Here is a 12,114-nt window from a genome sequence, read left to right as displayed (position 1 = left end):
CTAGCTCCCTCTTGGCCTTGACCCATGATTGGATCCTCTCTCAGCATCACTGGTACTTTGTACAATCACCACGTGCTTGATGTCACTGGCAGAGTGAGGCTCAGTGAGGTCGCATGGGCTGCACATGTGGGGCGGGATTTTTTTTTTTTATTATTTTTTTAAAGATTTTATTTATTTATTTGACAGAGATCACAAGTAGGCAGAGAGGCAGGCAGGCGGGGATGGGGGTGGGGAAGCAGGCTCCCCGCTGAGCAGAGAGCTGGCGAGGGATTTGATCCCAGGACTCTGAGATCATGACCTGAGCAGAGGCTTAACCCACTGAGCCACCTAGGCAGGATCTTTTGGATGGGGGAGTTCATGGCTCCTGGCCCTCCAGCTTGGGATGTGTCAGCATCTGTTTCCCCTTCTGGCTTGAGAGTCTCCAAGGGTCAGGGTCTGTGTCCTGGGATACCTGGCCCAAAGGAGGTGCTGAGCCACGGACAAATCTTTGAACTTCTTAACCTACCTTTAACATGACGAGGACATAGGCTGTTGCCTTGTATACGACAGGCATTTAACACATTCTTGTGACATTAAGAAGCTTTGATTCTAGTCTAGGCTGTCCTCAACTGGTGAGGACCCAAGGTGGTATGACCTTGGGTAATCACTTCAATTCCTCTGTCCTCAGTTTCTCCAGGGTTAGAAGGAAATGTTTAGAGACAGCTCTCTTGGCTTCCTGCCAGCCCTAAAATCCTTCCCTGTGCTCTAGAATCTAATACAGCATATACATTTCCTCTGTTAGTAACATCTTGCTTTAGCATGGTACATTCATGACAACTAATGAGACGATATTGGTATATATTATTAGCTAATGTCCACGCTTTACTCAGAGATCCTTGGTTTTCTCCTAATGTCCCTTTTCTGGTCCAGGATGCCATCCAGGATGCTACATTACATTTCATCATCATGTCTCCTTAGGCTCTTCTTGACTGTGATAATTTCTCAGACTTCCCTTGGTTTTGATGACCTTGACAGTTTGTTTTTTTTTAAGATTTTATTTATTTATTTGGCAGAGAGAGCGAGCACAAGAGGTGGGGAGGGGCAAAGGGAGAGGGAGAAGCAGACTCCCCACTGAGCAGGGAAACCAACATGGGGCTGGATCCCAGGACCCAGAGATCATGGCCCAAGCCAAGGGCAGACACTTAACCGACTGAGCCACGCAGCTGCCTTGACCTTGAAAATTTTAAGGAGAACTGGTCAACTAATATTTGTAGCATACCTCTTTACTGGAATTTGTGTGACATTTTTCTCATGATTACATGGGGATTACGGGTTCTGGAGAGGAAGACCACAGAGGTGAAGTGCTGCTCTCATCACATCATATCAAGGGCACATATCATTACCATGACTTATCCCTGTTGATGTTGACCTTGACTACCTGGCTGAGGCAGAGTTTGTCAGGTTTCTCCATTTCAACAGACCTCCCTGCTCCTGCTTCTGCGCTGTTCTCCTTGGAAGGAAGGAAGTCACTAAGGAATGCAGAGTTATGCTCCCTCCTCGAAGGCAGAGTAGAGTACCAGCATTTTTTCTTCTTGAGTATCTGCTTTTCGAAGCACTCCCACAAAACATTGCTACAGTCCATCTTTCCAACAAGCCTGGGAACCGGTGGAGATGGCGACATTCCTTAAGGGGGAAGTGGAGGCTCAGGGAGGGGCTGGGGTGGGGTCAGCTGTTGGGTCAGGCTCTGTGGGCCCCGCCTCTCCCCCTTGGACGTGAAATAGGTGAAGGCCGTGGAGGCCGAGGTTCACAGAAGTTCTGGGCTGGATAGAATCACTGGAGCATCATTCTCAGGGGGACTTGAATTCTGCCTGGGTTTGGATTCGAGGTTCTGCACTCCACCGATGTGGCATGTGGCCTCCCTGAGCCTCAGTCTCCTCCTCTGTCCCATGGGGATAACAGTAGCTCCTACCTCACAGAGCTCGAAGGAACACACGAGATGCTACACACAGAGCCCCAGGACAGGGCACTGGCCAGGAAGCAGTGTGCACAGCAACGGGGAGCTGGTGCTCTGATGATTATTTTTACAAGTATTCTTTGAAGCCCTCCTGTTGCAGGCTGTCTCCTGTCTGCGCAGCAGGTTTCTACCCCCTCTGATCTTGGGGGTCACCGCTCTGGCTGCAGATTTCCGCCCTGCCCTTTGCCCTCCCACCAGGCCAGGCGGATCAAGGGCCCTGGCTCCTTTCATCTTTCCTCACAAACATTCAGAGACATGGTGGAAGGAGGCCGGGGCTGAAGGGGGTTGGTTCTGCCTGCCAGAGGACTCCCCCCTTCCCCATGACCTTGGGATATTGTCTGTCCTTCTCTGGGCCTCTACTGTGGCCAGAGGGGAGTGGTGGGATGATGAATGCCCGAGTTTCTTGGCTCCTGCCCTTCACAGGAACCTGGGTGGGGGGCAGTGTCTCCCTTCTCTTCACATGGGCAGGTCTTTTCTGCCTGTGACATCCCCTGTTTTGTCACCAGACTTTGGGCTGGACAGAGAAGCATTTGAACCTCAGGCTTCCCATCTGCGAATTGGCCATGCATACCCAGAAGGTGGGGCTGTGAGGATTTTGATGGTTAATGTCATGATTTGCTCAAGGTGCCCGCTGTCTCCGTCCCTTCCCTGGAAGGTGGGTGGCTACTGGAGGAACCTGCTGGAGGCTGGCCACCCTGCTGGCAGCTGGCCTCTGAGGGAGAACACGTTCACCCGACCTGAGTGCCTTCTGACTCTCATGGGGCTTGGGATGCATCTCTACTGTCCTCGGGCTGATTTGGACTCACTCCCTGGAACTCCTGTGTTCATATACACTAGGTAGGCCCGGGGCTTGGCTTCAGCTGGTCCTCAACTGTGGCCACCATCAGAGGCCTCCAGACTGTTCTTCCCTACCCCCCAGCCTGTCTTCCATTCAGTGAAAGCACATCTCCCCAGGCCCTCCTCTGCTCACAACCCTCCATGGCTCCCCAAGGCTTCCGGGACAGAAGCCAAGCCTGGCATTCAGGGATCCTCAGGGCTCACCCCAGCTGCCCATCTCCCCTCGCCTCCCCCACTCCAGCCTGCCCATCATGCTCTGCTCCATCTGACCTGCCCTGATCCCAGTTGAAACACAGCAGTGGTTTGGGCCTCTGTGTCTTTGCTCATGCTGTTCCCCTTGCCTGGAACATTATCTCCATCTGATTTTCACCAGCAGTGCTGTCCTTAGGCTTCTACACTCTCCATAGTGGACCTTCTTTCTTCACCAGCCTCCTACTCCACCACACACTCTGGACGGGGGTTGGGGAGGTTCCTCTGAGCACCGCCACCCGTGCCCCCACCCCAGCCCCCAGTGCTTGCCCCATCACCGTGCCTGGTGCACTGGTCGAACTTCCCTTTCCTTGAGGCTATGAGCAACTCTAAGGCAGAGGTCTGACTTTGTTTCTTTTCTTTTCTTTCTTTCTTTCATTTTTTTTTTAAAGATTTTATTTATTTATTTGAGAGAGAGACAGTGAGAGAGAGCATGAGAGAGGAGAAGGTCAGAGGGAGAAGCAGACTCCCCGTGGAGCTGGTGCCTGATGTGGAACTCGATCCCGGAACTCCGGGATCCTGACCTGAGCTGAAGGAAGTGGCTTAACCAACGGAGCCACCCAGGTACCCCTGACTTGGTTTCTTCACTGCTGCATCCCTGGCCCCTAGCACGGACCCTAGCACCTAGTAGATGCTCAGTAAATATGGACTGACCAGAGGAGGAAAGAGTAGAGCTTAGCCTTGCCAGCAGAGTGACCAGCAGCTGCAAAGCCTCCAGGTGGAATGATCTGCTGTGATGGGTGACTGTAGGGAGGCCGGCCGGACAAGGAGGGAAGGTGAGCAGGGTTCGTGTGGGAGGCCTAAGCAGTTGGAAAGGGACAGATCCAGCTGAGGCACTGAAGAACTGGGCATCTCTGTGTCACCTGTCAAGTGCAGTGCCATGGAAGGGGCCATGCCCCTTCCACAGCCTCAAGCCAGAGCCTGCCCTCCCTTTCACCCTGTTCTTTCACCCCGAGCCCTGTGGCTTTGAACAGACAACTTGCAGGCCACCTTCTGGCGAATGACAGGGCTGGTCTGGAATTTCCCGCTGAGAGTCTGTGATGGGTTGGCTTCCCAGTTGCTGCTTCAAGGGTGACCTGGGCCCGGGGTGGGTGTGGCCACTAGGCAACCATTGAACCAGAGCCACCAGGGCCTTGGGTAAAGTACAGATGGGGCCTCATATCCCATGTCACGGGAAAGCTGTCACCCAGTGGACTGCTGCCAGTTGCATGTGTCCAGGCCTCCCTGACCCCTTCTACCTTGTCCTCCATGTAGCTTTGACCCAGGCTGGGTGTCAGAGGGAAGAGGAGGTTTCCAGAGATATAACGTGTTGACATCACTAATATCTCTCATTTGCTGGGTGCTTTGCTTTGGGAGATTGTTCTTGTGGTGTTTCCAGGCCAGGCCCAGGGCTTTGTATACCATTGGTGGTCCATAAATGTTTGCTGCCCGTTAATGATGAATAACTTGCAGGTATTAAGCAATGAGTCACTGTTTTACTAACAAGGGTTTAAACAGAATAATGCATGAAGAGTTACTTATCCACCAAACCAGGGACTCTTGTATCTGTATAATCACAGAAGCTGGTACAGTTGTTGCCCCCACTATACTGATGAGTAAATTGAGGCTCAAGAGAGGACAGGACCATACAGTCAATGAATAGAAGAGTTGGAATTTGAACTTTTGTATGTGGACGTCCGTAGTCTGATCTCTCCAGCCAGCTGGGTGGTAGCTGCTCTGTGCTGGCATGGGTCAGACCATAGTCCCTGCCCTGAGGGTGGGGACAGATCTGCAGTGTGCCTCCATCAGGGCTCTGTCAGGAAGCACGTCCTGGAAGAGGTGGCATTTATTCAGGACCTTAATGAGCAGGGGGCGTTGGGAAGCTAGAAATATGGGGTAAGCATTCCTGGTTGGCTTACAGCCTGAGCAAAGGCCCAAGGCTATGGGGTATGAAAATTACAAACACTTCCACCACTCAATAATGAAACCATCGTATTGACCATATCCTCCTGAAGGGCCTCCTAAGAACCTCAGCCTCTGAGCCCACCCTCAAAGCCAGTGGTGGCTCCAGGCAGAAGGCCGCACCTGTGCTTACGGACCCAAGACGTGTCCCAGTAGCCCCTGCCTCCTTCAAGAGAGTGTGTAGGGGTATGAATCCTGAGGGCTCACACATACTAAGTGTAGATCACCTGTTTCATCTTCAGGAGAGCCTTCTGAGAGAAGCACGATCTTTAGCCCATATTGCAGATTGGCACACTGAGGCTTAGAGAAACAGCACGCTAACCATCCCATATACAAGAAGTGGCAGAGTTGGGACTCAAACCCAAGTCTGTGGATCCAAAGTCTGTGCTTTTAAAGCCCTCTGTCCTCCGAGGTCCAGAAGAAGCCCAGAACTTTCGGTTGAACTCCTCGGGATGAGTGGTCTGTGATTGCAAATATTTAACATTTAGCTCACTGGAAGGAAAAAAAGCCTTTCCCCCTCTTGTTTCCAAGGCGTAACTATTCCCATCAATGGTGGCTAATACCGAGCTACCCATGTGACGTCATGGACCTTGGAGTTGGAGAGATGAGCACAATTAGCCGCTTCAAGTGCTAAGAGTCAGTTGCAGCACCGACCTGGTGACTATCCATCCCCATCTGGCCTGTGTGGCCGGTGAAGGCCTTCAGGAGTGAATAAGAGAAACCAAGAAACTGGCTCCTCCAGCCCCGGGGCCCGCCCAGAATCCCAGGAAGCTGCGGTTAATCTTTAAGTCAGCCTTGCAAACAGGAACAGCTGTTCTCCCCGCCCAGGCTGGCTTCAGGTGCTGGCTCTGACTGGCTGTGGGACTTCCAGCAGCTGCTTCCGCCTCTGGCCTCAGTTTACCAACCATAAGAACTATCACTAGCTGATACCATTAGCTGAGTGCAAGCTTGGCCACCCTCACCCCTGTCCATTCTGACCTTCACAGGAGTCTTCTGTGGCCACGTTTACTTCTGTTTTGCAGGCAAGGGGATGGGGCTGGGGAAGTCAATGGGCTTGTACAACATGCCCCAGGTGGGCAACTAGCCTAGATTTGAACCCAGATCGGGCTGGCTCTAGGCCTTGCTCGTTCCTGGTCTCTTGGAGGCTCTATTGTGCTCTGAGGCCTTTGCCTCCTATATTCTAGGGTTCGCCTCCCAGCCTCTCTCAGGAGGAGAAGCCTAGGCCTGGTGCTATTGGACCTGGCTGGGCCTTAGTTTCCTATCTGTGAAATGGGAGAACTTCCAGAGAAAGAGAGAGGAAGCAGGTGGAGGTGCTTAAAGCTGGATTCAGACCCATCCCTCCCTGTGCCATGATTCCCAGAGGACAAGTGAAGAGCCAAATGTGGGGTGCCATTCTGGAGCACGGGCTGGGAGGTGCTGGGGGTAACATTGCTGGCATAGCATTTGGGGGAGTCTTTGTGGCATAAAGCAGCACTTCCTTATGTCCCCTTTCCCTGCTGAACTCTTGGCCCCCTGCATCCAGATATAATTTGCCTCCTTATTTCCTTGGAAGTGCGATTGCCGCTAAGTACTGGCTTCAGCCCCCTCATAAGCAGGAATATCTAGAACTCAATGACTTCTGATGAGCTGCCTTAGTTACTGTTTCGTTTTTTAAATACACATTAAAACGAACACATGTTGGGGCACCTGGGTGGTTCAGCTGGCTAAGCATCTGACTCCAGTCATGACCTCAGGGTCCTGGGATTGAGCCCCAAATCTGGCTTCCCACTCAGTGGTGAGTCTGCTTGTCCCTCTCCCTCTGCTCCTCCCCCTCTCTCTGTTCATGCTCTCTCTCTCTCTCTCAAATAATAAAATCTAAAAAAAAAAAAAAAAAAGAAAGAAATATTCCTCCTCCCCACTCTGCTCTTCCTTCCCCAATCCTCAATCCTTACTTTGGGAAACAGGTCAAGGCCAGGGTCCAATGCTTGATTCTCAACTTACTTCTCTGTGCCTCAGTTTCTTCATCTGTAAAATGGGGATAATCATCAGTCTGCCCAGCCTAGGTGTTGTTAGGAATAGATCCTAGAGTCGACCTGAGCTATTAGCCTGGTGCCTGGCAAGGAGTGAGGGCTTCATTAGCGCTGACATTATTATTATTATTATTATTATTATTATTATTATTATTATCGGTAATTGCGAAAAGTGGATTTGGGGTAAACAGGGTGGGTGGGTTGGGGGCTGTTAGGGAGGGCATTTTGGCTTGAGGGTCTTTTGGGGTCCCACAGGGTGGGGCGCTCTCACGGGGCAGGGTGGGGGCAGGGTTTCTGTGCCTCCGCCCCCGGCCCTGCCCCTCCCGGACCCCCGGCTCCGGTGGGGTGGGGGGTCCCCATGTGGGTCTCTCCTAGGTCACCGGCGGGGAATCCGTCCCCGCACGCTTCCTCGTTCCTCCTCCTCCCGGCGGCTTGCCGGGCCCCTCCTCCCTGCTCGCGCGCTCCCTCCCTCCTCTTCCCCTCCCCGGGCCGCCTCCTCCTCCTCCTCCTCCTCCTCCCTTTCTCTCTCGATCTGTCTCTCCCGGCCCAGAATCCATTCCGGCCTGGGAGCCGGAGCGGCCAGGCCGCCGTCTGCCCGACCCCTGGCTGTCCGGCGGTCTAACCCGCCACCCCGTGCATCTGTCTGCGGGTGCGCCAGCCTACCGACCGGTCCAGGTGAGCCCCCCCCCACCCCCCGCCCCTCCGCGGACCCCCGGTCCCGGCCGGCATGGGGGAGCCCCCGCCAGGGACCACCGTGGTGGCGGATCGCCGGGCCGCGGGGGGCTCCTGTCCACCCCTCCAACCTCCACCCCCGGGTCCGAACCGCGATCCCGGAGCGCTGGGCTGGCGCACCGGGACCTGCCCGGCGCGGCCTTTTGTTGTGATGCCGCGGGGGGAGGGGGCTGGGCGGGGGGCTCGGGGGTCCTGTCGGCGCGGGGACCACCTCCAGCTCACCCTTCTCCTGCGACCCCCTGAGAGCAGGAGCCAGGCCGAGCCCCCGGGCCAGGTCTAGGCCAAATCTGAAATCTGAGCCTGTCGGCGCCGCCTCTGGCCGCGGCTGCCGGGCCTGGCGCCCCCGGCAGGGGATGGGAGGTGGAGAGGGGGCGGGTAGGGTGGGCCTGGGGGCGCAGAGCCAGGGGCGCGGGGCCGGAGCACCAGGACCTCCCTATCCTACTGGGGCTTAGGGTAGGGCCTGGTGCCGCCGGTCTGCAAGGGACTGGGCCACACTGTTGGTCCCTGCTGCCCCCAGCCCCCCAGCCTCGCCCCTGGCAAGCCCAGCCGCTTGCCTGATCAGAAGTTGGCAAAAGTTTTGGGTTTTCTCCACCAGGCGGGGTCCATCTCTCTGCCTGGGCTTTGGCTGGGGGTGAGTTTGAGTGCCAACGGGGCCAACCACTTGCCCAGCTCTGTGTGGTCAGAGGACTGCCTACCCTCTCTGATCTCGGGGTCGGGATCAGTGGCAGGTGGGTCTGGCTGTGACTCCTGGGGAAGGATGGGGGTGGACAGAAGAGGCTCACCTGTGGGGCATCAGGTCTGCCTCTGCGGCCTTCAGGCTGAGCGGACAGTGGACAGAACAAGTGAGGCTTGGCCAGGTGGGGTCCCCAAGCTTCAGGACCTCCACAATGGGGGCAGTGGTCCCTGGGTTACCTGCGGGGAGTCCAGGCCCAGCCACAGTGCCGCTGACATCAGAGTTGGTTTCAAGAAGAGGCCAGGCTGGTCCTGTTCCTGACCCTCTTCTCAGCCCCCTGGCCAGGCAGACAAGACACCGAGACTTCTTGCCTCACTGGGTGACCTGGGCCAAGGGATGACCCCTCTGAGCCCCACATGTGGAATGGGGGAATCTACACTTGGGAACCTGGTATGTAGTAGGTGCTCAATAAATGAGCGCTTCACTGGATGGATTGCCTAAAGTGGGTGGGGCCGAGGGTGCAGGTCCTGTGGGACTCATGTCCAGAAGAAGCCATCTCATCACCCCTTGAGAAGGAGACAGCTCCAGCACAGTCCTGCCGGCCAGCAGCTGTGTAGCCTCAAGCGGCTCACTGCTTCCTCAGGCCTCAGTCTTATTAGGTATAAAACAGGCTGAATGGAGAAACTGAGGCTCAAAGAGGGGAGGTGAGTTGACCAAGCTCACGCAGTTTGACCCCAGAGCTTCAGAGACCCCAGTCTGGCTGCCCTTGTACCCCTCTCCAGTGTTGGGGGAGCAGGGCTTTCCCAGTCTGGGGCCGGGCCCACAACAGTGTTCGAAAAGACTGTCCTGATGGATGAGTGATCGCATGGAAGCCGTGAGGCCCTTTTGGTGGAGTGGCGATGTGGTGTGCCTTGGTGATGTGGTCTTTCCACACAGGGAAGTGATTTACAATGTGTCACCTCTCTCAGCTGACTGCCTGCCTAGGCCCTCCTGGGTGGCCCCTGGGCTTTTATCCTGAAGGTGTCCCTGCCAGCGTTGCCCTCTCCTCTCTGAGCTGCTTATCTGTTCTTGCTCTTGAAAGCTTAATTTCAGGCCCTCCTCTTCCAGGAAGGCTCCCTGGCTCTGCCTCCTCTCCCCAGCCTCTTCCTGAAGCACGAACTCTCTCCAGCTCACAGCATTGTGCCTGCTTTGGCTTCTTCCCTGATTGTGACCTGGTGGGTAGGTGGGGGGATGTCTGGCTCCCCTAAGCCCCAGGAGCCAGGGAGTAGATGGTTCAGTGACCTGCTGACAACTACCCCCCCACCCCAAACCCCTGGTCCTCAGTTGACCCCATTTTCCCAAACCTGCTTATATGCAAATATCCATGACCCTGTTTGAGCTTCTGCTGTATACTAGGAGCTTCTAACTCAGGCTGAGCAGTGTGGTGATGGGGTTAGTAGTGGGAGTTGTAGGAGGCATCAGTCAGGAGGCTTCCAGGAGGTGGTGCTCAGGGAGAGCAAGAAGTTTGCTCAACAAAGAAGGAGGGAGGGTGTTCTTTCTTCCCTTCTATTCAGACACTTCCCAGGGCCTCTGGGGTTGTGGAGTTTGGTCAGTCTGGGTAGGTCCTTGCTGCGGAGTTGTGAACAGGTCCCCGGCCTCTCAGATATTTGAGTCTAGAGCGTGAGCCAAGTAACAAACAAGTTGCCAAATAAATTAATATATAATCACAGATGCGATAAGGGCATAGAGAGAGAGGCGTGGGGTGCAGGGGAATCTAGAAGGAAGTATGTAGGAGCTGGCCAGGCATGGAGCTAGGGGAAGGGCTTGCCAACCAGAGGGAACTGCATGTGCAAAGGCCCTGAGGTGGGGGAGTGTGTCTTGTTATGGAGAAACAATGGGAAGGCCTCTGAATCTAAGAGTGTGGAGAATTAAGGAAAGTGGGTCAAAGGTGAAGTGGGGGGGGTTATGGGGGTTGTTATCAGCAGGCCTGGACGATATGGGGCTGTGTGGGCCTTGGGGAGGAGTTTGACCTTCATCTTCACACAAGAGGCTAATCGGTGTCCCCTGTGTGAACAGCCCCATGCTGGAGGCAGTGGGTATGGAGCTGTTCAAGTCACCTGGTAGGAATAAATCTGTAGGCTGGACTCCAAGCATTCTGTGGGGGCCTAGATCAGGAGTCAAGAGGAGGAGGCATTTGAGCCTGGGCTTTGAAAGTGGAGTAGGAGTTCACTGGCAGGAAGGCAGGAGAGCGGGGCAGCCAGCCGTTGGGGTGGTGCGTGAAGGGCGGCCGGAGGCTAGCAGTGAGGTGGGAAGCAGGCAGCTGGAGACCAGAGGTATGATAAGGGCTCAGGAGTCAAACGGGTCTGTGTTTGAATTCTGACTGTCTGTGCTTGTCGTATATCTTTGGGTCATTCACTGTAAACCTTCTGAGACTTACTTTTCTTCGTCTTGAAAATGGAGACAATAAATATCTCCCTATCAGCTGACAGTTAAAGGAGGGCTGTACAGCCCCAGTGCATGGGGCCAGCAGATGCTTAGGGAGGGGGACCTGCCTTGAGTGGTATTCTACTGGGTGGCTCAGTGGGCCCAGTGGGTCTGGCCTCGTTGTCTGTGTGGTGAAGGCTTTAAGCAGATGAGCTCGTGGAGTCTGAAGGTGCTGGTCTGGGCGGGAGTGGCCTGGGAAAGCCTCCCGTGTGCTGGGGGATTTGAGTCCTGCTCTGCCCTTTCTGTGCAAGGAGGCTCAGCTGGGGAGAGCACTACTGGTCTGCCTCCGCCCAGCTTCCCGAAAAGCCTGCCTTAGGTGAGATCGATCCATTTTCTAGATATAAATACTAAGACCCAGAGTGGAGAAGCCACTTTCTGCCTGGGTTGTGTGGCTCCCACACCTCTCTCTCCCCTTGGATCCCTACAGCCCTTTGCTCCTGCCCCCCCACCGCTCTTACCCTCTTATCTCCACAGCTGACCGCCCTGGTTTCCACTCAAGCCACTGGGCAGGGCAGGGGTGGGGTTGCGGGTACTTCCTCTGGGGCGCCTCAGTTTCCTCATCTGTGAAGTGGGATAATATGAGTCATGGCTTCTAGGATGCCCCAAGGGGACTGAAATAAGGCATTTAGCACACATTGACTAGATGAATAGGGGTGGGGAAGACCCAGACCCTGCTCAAGTCCTTCCTCCTCTGGCAGTGGACAACCCCTTCCTGTGACTCAGTTTCTGAAGCTACAAAGTGGGCCTGGGGCTCACCCTTGATAAGGTCCAAGGGAGAGTGGGATGAGATCGTATCTGCCTTTACCTGGGGGCTGGCCCTGCATCACAATTCGGTGAAAAGCAGGCCCAGTGCATGCTTCCTTCCCTGGTGGTCAAGGTCCCGTTCCCACTGTATGTCCAGAGGAGCCTCAGCCTCGGCACACCTCCCCTGTGAAGATGGAATCTGCTAATTTCTCTCGGTGCCTCAAATCTACTGGATGCTCAGTAAATGGGACATCTTTCTCCCTCCCCTCCGTCGTGGGGGCTCAGATAGTATTCAGTCTTAGGATGGCCCAGGCCTGCGCTGCTGTGTTGAGAAGGCTTCTGAGGCCCAGTCTTGGCTTCCCGGGAAGGACTGCTGTAAGGGATTCGTAATGTCTGCTATTGGCAGATGATTTGAGCATGTTGTACACACGCCATGGGTTTGTCATGCCTGGTCTGTTCTGACCTTCTCTTTT

The 12,114-nt window shown here is 54.9% G+C and overlaps 1 protein-coding gene across 1 annotated transcript in view; it reads left to right on the top strand.

Moving 5' to 3' along the window:
• The first annotated feature begins 7,626 nt into the window (after positions 1–7,626).
• Positions 7,627–12,114, top strand: part of LOC111141563 (SRC proto-oncogene, non-receptor tyrosine kinase) — a 50,208-nt gene continuing 45,720 nt past the window's right edge. Inside the window, exon 1 of the mRNA XM_022494196.1 lies at positions 7,627–7,704. The gene's annotated coding sequence lies outside the window, so the exon portion shown is untranslated. The remainder of the gene's footprint in view (positions 7,705–12,114) is intronic.

The sequence above is a fragment of the Enhydra lutris genome, unplaced genomic scaffold, assembly GCF_002288905.1.
Source record: "Enhydra lutris kenyoni isolate GAN:26980312 unplaced genomic scaffold, ASM228890v2 scaffoldscaffold6, whole genome shotgun sequence".
In the NCBI taxonomy this organism is placed as follows: Eukaryota; Metazoa; Chordata; class Mammalia; order Carnivora; family Mustelidae; genus Enhydra; species Enhydra lutris.
Note: the sequence above shows the minus strand (reverse complement) of the source record. Positions and strands in the feature narration are given on the sequence as shown.